Here is a 7,535-nt window from a genome sequence, read left to right as displayed (position 1 = left end):
GTCTTCTAGCTTGGAGTGGGTATGCTCTCCATTTATTTTCATCTTCTTTTGTTTTTCCCAGTAGGGTTCTAGAATCTTCTTTGAATAAATTTATAACTTGAAGTAAACTAATGCACAGGTATTTAATGTTTGACATTAAGAGAAGATAACACCCTTTTCTGCCATATTTTCTATCTGTGTAGCACTGGTATGTGGCTCACTGGATGCTGAAAGGGTGAAAAATTTGGAAATTGGACATCCACCTTGGGGAGTGGCAGGTGCCTGGAGAGCAGTTAGAGGTAGTTTCCCTGGGAGATGGGGCTTTGGGGGAGCAGATCCTTGGAGCCTATGGAGCCCTGCAAGAGGAGGCACCTTGCCACAGAGGGCCCTTGCTGGGAGTGTGGGGGGAGAGTGGCAGAAGGGCTGTTTGGCTCAGGCCTCAAATTTAGACTCTTGACATTATCTTCTGTTGAGGTAACTTACACAGTTACTGGGCCCATTCAAGAGATCCATTCAGAATCTTTTATGCTCCTACACAAAACGCTCCCCAACATTTCAAAGCTTGAGCCAGGAGAAGGCCGGAGTCTAGAACATCTGTTAAATGCCCACTACACATTCCAAGCCCTGTGCTGGAAACTCTATTCTTGCCATCTTGTTTCATCCTCAGCACAACCAGGTAAGGTAAATATAATCACACCCACTTTGAGATAAGGAAACTAAGGCACGAGAGGTTAAGGTTGAAGTTCAAAGGTGCACAACTGATAAATTTCCTACCTCACTATTGAATTCTGTGTTGCCTTCAAGCCCACATTCTTTCTACTCTCCACTCTGCATCCTCAGACTATAGGGTCCAGAGCAGCTGCATCACTTGGGAAAGAATGAAGCCCAAGCAAACTCCAGGTCTTGGCCAGGTCTCTCATTCATTTGTTCCTTCATTCACTCATTCATCCTACAAGTGTTTGTTCAGTGTCTGTTACGCACTCCACTTCTCCCAAGGTGACATCATCCGCTCTGTAATTTCAACTACCTTCAAACTGGAGACTCTCATAGCTAAACTCCCAGTCTGGACTTCCTTCCTAAACTTCACCCTTGAACAGTCAACTTCCAGTTTGTAAAACTAGTAGGATGTTTTACACCTCAACATGTTAGAATGGAACCCCAAACCTGCTCTTCTGTGTTTTTCCTCAGTGAGCAATGCCACCATCTATCCTTCCTCTTGTTCATTCGTCATATCCAATTATTCCCCAAGGCCTACTGATTTTCCTTCCTAAATATGTCTGAATCTGTGACCTCCTCTCTGCCTCAGCAGCCACTGTCTTGGACTGAATCTTGCCCATGGAGCATGAGCCTGACCCCTGAGTACCTCTCCCACCAGAGCCCTACCCTGCTCTGGTATCCCTTGTGTATCTCGGATGGATCTTCCTGAACCAAGACTTTAACACCTTCCTGGGCTCAGAAATGCAAATCCAGTTTTGGTACAAAATCTCAGCACTGGAACTTTATACCAGCCATGTTAATTTTAGCACCTGCCTTTTAAGTCCCTTCTAAGAGGAGCAGGCCCACCCTCACCACCTGCTCAAAGAGCAGCCACGTTCGCAGCCATATGGCCCTGCCAGCGGCAGGTGGATTGACCAACAATAACATGATCTAGGTGTAAGAAAAGGCATGTTAGACCAATCAGGTTCTCTCAAGGGAACGTGAGCAAAGAAACGTTGAGAAAATGAGGCATTGAGCTGTGGACATGGAAATCGAAAAGCCAGGAAGCAGATTTGGGGTGGAAGAAGCCACTATGAGGGCCATGTGCAATGCAGAGAATGTGCACTGGAAGAGGATCCTGCTAAGTATAGAGAGGAGGACGGAGCTAACTTGCAGAAAGTGAGGGAGGAGCCACAAGAAAGAAACCATACATCATTAACAGGCTTCTTCACACAGATACATTAGCTTTGGGGAAAACTCTCCACATAGTTTTCTTCTTGGTTTGCTACAGACCAGTGACGATCCCAGTGGGATGCTTGGGGCCCCAGTCTGGCTCGCATCAAACAAGCCCTCTTGCAGGCTGGGGCCCGGGAGACCCAGCAAAAATCCTGCAGAACTAGGAAACAGCCTGAGAGAGTCCCTCTGGGGAATCCAGACAATAGCAACCGCCGGCTTTTTTCCACTGAAACATCACCACACGCGGCGAGGCACGGATGCTCCTCTTCAATATTTAGACTTCTGTGCCGTGGAGGTCTGTGGTGTTTATTATTCTGCGGGCTGGCGTTTGGAGAGGCACATTGTCTCCAGGAGATGCCTGGCGCTCATGAAGTGTTCCATTGTTTTGCAGCCCCAGCCCCGCCAGCAGGAGTTGACCGGCTGGTCCAGCCAGCGCTCTTTCTGATAAAGCCCCAGGAGGTTTGGGGATGACCGGATTCCCTGAGGGAAGCGGGTTACCTGACGCCAGGGTAGGTGGAGTGGGGGGGAGTGTCCAGGTCCAGCCCCCCCGAAGACTGCGGGTACAGCCATCTCCATGAATAGAGAAGGGGTTCACAAGCATGGGTTCTAGAGCTAGACCCCTGGATTTATAAACTGGCGCCCCCACTGGCTAGCTGTGTGGCCTGGGATAAGTCACCTAACTCTCTATTTCTCAGTGTCCTCATCTCAAAATGGGGATAATACTATATACTTCATAGAGTTTTATCACAATTAAATGAAGTAATCTATTAGGTTGACCTATCTGAAATTGTCATTTTTATAGATCCAAATGGTTCATCCGTGGGGAGCAAGTGTAGCCCAATGGTTTGAGTGGCTGCTCCCCAGATACAAGGTCCCGGGTTCAATCACCAGTACCTCCTTAAAAAAAAGGTTTATCCTCCTACAATTGTGACTAGCACATAACTTCTTTTAAAATGCTAGCTAAAAAGTAGGAAACATCAGGAAGTGGACGTAGCTCAGGTGGTTGAGTGCCTGCTTCCCATGTATGTGGTCCTGGGTTCAATTTCCAATATCTCCTTTAAAAAAAAATTACATTAGCATTTATTGTTATTTCAACCCTTCTCTGACAGTGAGGACCACTCTTTTTTTTTTTTTTTCTTTTTTGGACTCTATAATATCAACACATTTATATGACAGTTAAACTGCATGGAGTACTTATACTGACATTATCATATGCATTTGCTAATAGACAAAGCATCTTATTAAAAGTTAATTGAAATTGTGTAGGCAAACTTGAGAAACCTTTCAAAGGATAAGTTTTGATCAAAGACAAACTCGAGGGAAGACGAGTCATTTTCAACAAGGCCTTGCCCAGAACGGTTGTAGAGGGCCTGTGACCAATGCCTACTTCTGTGCTGTAGGCACCAGGAAACTGGAGGCTCCTTAGTGCTAGGTCCAGCCCTGCCACGGCTAGCTATATTGCTTCCCCTCCAAGCTTCTTTCCCTATCTGACAAAAAAATGAAGATGTTGGAAAAACATTCAAAAATCCCTTCCAGCTCTGATGATCTGATTCTAAGTGCTCTCAGACCACAGAATCCTCTCTCTCCTTTTCACTCCTCATCTCTTTGTCAGTGTCGTTCATTTCCCACTTGCAAATTATAAACCCTGTGTCCAATAACTGAGGGAGAACAAGAAAATTAACAAATATATAGAAATAAAACAATTCACTCTTAAACAACCAATGAGTCAAAGAATAAATCACAAGAGAAATGAGAAAATAACTTGAATGAATGAAAATGAAAAACACAACATACTAAAATTTATGGTATGCAGCAAAAGCAGTGTACAGAGGGAAATTTATATTTATAGCTGTAAATGCTTATATTTAAATAGAAGAAAGATTTCAAATTAATAACCTAACCTTACAATTTGAGGAATTAGGAAAATAAGGGCAAACTAAACCCAAAGTAAGCAGAAGGAAGGAAATAATAACGATTAGAACAGAGACAAATGAAATAGAGACTAGAAAAACAATAGAGAGGATCAGGATCAATGAAACCAAAAATTGGTGCTATGAGAAGATCAATGAAGATGGCAAACATTTAGCTAGACTGAAAAAGGAAAAAGGAGAGAGGACACAAATAAAAATCATAAGTGAAAGGAGGGGCATTACAAATTTGATAACTGAGATGAAATGGACAAATTTACTGAAATACACAAATTACCTAAACTGACTCAAGAAGATATATAAGATCTCAACAGACCAATATCAAGTAAACAGTTTGACTCAATAATCAAAAGCCTCCAAATACATTCCATTTGGGCCCACCCCAATCAAGATGGCAGGGTGAGATGCTTCAGGGCTCCATGCCCCCACAGAAATTTTGAACATCAAGAACTGGCAGAAGCATCTTTCTCAAAAGCTCCAGAAAACAGCAGAAGGCTTGCAGAAATAGGGCGAGCACAAAATCAAGAAAAAGGCTACTTAAAAGCAGTAGTAACTCATGGTGCCCTGGCCCCCCTTCCCCATCCCTTCACTAGCTCAGCATAGAGCCAGCCTGCACTCCCTGTGTGGGTGTCTGGTCCCAGTTCCAGAAGGGGCAGAATAACCCTCATACACATATTGGAAGCATAGATTAAGGTTGGTGCAAAAGTAATCATGATTTTGCATTGTTGAAATTTGCCGTTTGATATTGGAATACATTCTTAATATAAATGTGGTTATGTTATACATCATTTTAATGTGCATATTCTTGGCTTATGTTTTTTTGCTAATGACTTATTACTTGCTGTTTATTTTGTATTTATTTTAGACTATGGAAATGATGTTAGACAAAAAGCAAATTTGAGTGATTTTCTTATTTGAGTTCAAAATGGGTTGTAAAGCAGCAGAGACAACTCATGACATCAGCAACACATTTGGCCAGGAACTGCTAACGAACGTATAGTGCAGTGGTGGTTCAAGAAGTTTTGCAAAGGAGATGAGAGCCTTGAAGATGAGGAGCATAGTGGCTGGCCATTGGAAGTTGACAACGACCAATTGAGAGCAATCATCGAAGCTGATGCTCTTACAACTGCATGAGAAACTGCCGAAGAACTCAATGTTCAGTATTTGAAGCAAATTGGAAAGGTGAAAAAGCTGGATAAGTGGGTGCCTCATGAGCTAATTGAAAATCAAAATATCATTGTTTTGAAGTGTCATCTTCTCTTATTCTATGCAACAACAATGAACCATTTCTCCATCGAATTGTAACCTGTGACAAACAGTGGATTTTATACAACAACCAGTGATGACCAGCTCAGTGGTTGTACCATGAAAAAGCTTGAAAGCACATCCCAAAGCCAACCTTGCACCAAAAAAAGCATGGTCCCTGGTGGTCTGCTGCTGGCCTGATCCACTACAGCTTTCTGAATCCTGGCAAAACTATTACATCTGAGAAGTATGCTCAGCAAATCAATGAGATGCACCAAAAACTGCCACTTCTGCAGCCAGCATTGGTCAACAGAAAGGGCCCAATTCTTCTCCACGACAAGCCCTACTGCACATCACACAAAACAATGCTTCAAAATTTGAATGAATTGGGCTACAAAGTTTTGCCTCATCTGCCATATTCACGTGACCTCTCACCTACTGATTACCACTTCTTCAAGCATCTTGACAACTTTTTGCAGGGAAAATGCTTCCAAAACCAGTAGGATGCAGAAATGCTTTCCAAGAGTTCATTGAATCCTGAAGCATGGATTTTTATACCACAGTAATAAACTTATTTTTCATTGGCAAAAATGTTTTGATTGTAATGGTTCCTATTTTATTTAATAAAGATGAGTTTGAGGGAAGTGGATTTGGCTCAAGTGATAGAGCATCTGCCTACCATATGGGAGAACCGGGGTTCAATCCCTGGGGCCCCCTGGTGAAAAAGAAGAAAACACGTGCCCACACGGGAAGCCAGTGCCCATGAAAGTGCTGCACGGTGAGCCAGTGCCCACGCAAGTGCTGCACGGTGAGCCAGTGCCCACACAAGTGCTGCACGGTGAGCCAGTGCCCACGCAAGTGCTGCACGGTGAGCCAGTGCCCACGCAAGTGCTGCACGGTGAGCCAGTGCCCATGCAAGTGCCCATGCAAGTGCCTGTTTGGTGAGCCGATGCCTGTGCAAGTGAGTCATGCAACAAGATAATGACACAACAAAAGAGAGACAAGGGGAAAGTCAAGGTGAAGTGCAGGAGAAACCAGGAACTAAGGTGGCGCAATTGACAGGGAACCTCTCTCCACATCAGGAGTCTCCAGGATTGAATCCCAGAAGAGAGAAAATGAGAAGACAACAGAGATAGCAAAACAGCAGAGTGGGAGGAGAGGAAGGGGGGAAATAAAAAGATAGATAGATAGATAGATAGATAGATAGATGGATAGACAGATAGATAAATCTTTTTTTTAAAAAAGATATGTTTGAGTCTAGTTATAATGATTTAAAATTCATGGTCTGAAACCACAATTCCTTTTGCACCAACCTAATATTTCTGGCACGACCTGTCAGATGGTGGCCTGAGGGACTTCATCATCCCAGAACTTGCCCTGCATGTAGAAAGCAGCATACAGAACTCTCCTACAGAGCACGGTGGAAGAGCAGTCACAGCTATCTGCGGCAAGGGAATTCTGGGTGTAGGACATATAGCGCAGTGACCAGGACAGTGAGGAAATGGTTTCCTAGTACAGGGAAGAGAGGATATATGTATTGATGTAACTGGGAGAATTCCTAGGGCCACACATGCATGTCCAAGACAAGAAAGGATCAGGAGGCCCCTATACTTGGGTCTGGAGCTAGTCTCTTAAACTTGTTATATGGATAAATCCTGAAGGACAGCACCCGTGTGGTCAATCTGCAAAGACTTCTTCTTTTTTTCTTGTTAGCTCCTAAGCATTCAGGGAAAACTTATCACATTAGCTGGATACAAGGTTAAGGAACAGACACCTCAGGTCTAATTTCCAGAGTAACACATTAAAATATGAAAATGTCCAGGTTTCAACAAAAGATTACAAAACACACAAAGAAACAGTACGCAATGGCCCAGGCAAAGGAGAAGATTAAAGTATTAGAAGCCATCAGTGAGGAGCACCAGACCTGGGACATACTAGACAAGGACTTTTAGAAAATGGTCTTAAATAATCTCAAGGAACTAAAAGACAACACAGACAAAGAACTAAAGGAAATCAGGTAGAGGATAGATGAACACGAAAGGAATATCATTAGTAAGATGGGAATTATGTAAAGGAAACAAACAGAGCTGAAGACCACAGTAACAGAAATTTAAAATTCCCTGGAGGGAGGGCTTCACCAGCAGATTGGAACTGGCTGAAGAAGTAAGAACTGAAATCATACACTCTGGAAGCAGAAGGACGAAAGAATGAAGAAAAGTGAGAAGAGCCTGAGGAATCTGTGAGGCACGTCAAGCATACTAACATACACACTATGGGATCCCAGATGGACAAGAAAGAGAGAAGGGGCAGAGAGAATAGTCAAAGAAATACTGTCTGAAAATTTCCCAAATTTAACGAAAGATGTGAATATACACATCCCAGATGCTCAATGAACTCCAAACAGGGGTAAACTCAAATAGTCTCGTGCTTCCATATATAGTGATTTAACTG

Source organism: Dasypus novemcinctus, chromosome 3 (genome assembly GCF_030445035.2).
Source record: "Dasypus novemcinctus isolate mDasNov1 chromosome 3, mDasNov1.1.hap2, whole genome shotgun sequence".
Classification (NCBI taxonomy): domain Eukaryota; kingdom Metazoa; phylum Chordata; class Mammalia; order Cingulata; family Dasypodidae; genus Dasypus; species Dasypus novemcinctus.
The sequence above is the reverse complement of the archived record's forward strand: the minus strand, read 5'-3'. Positions refer to the sequence as shown.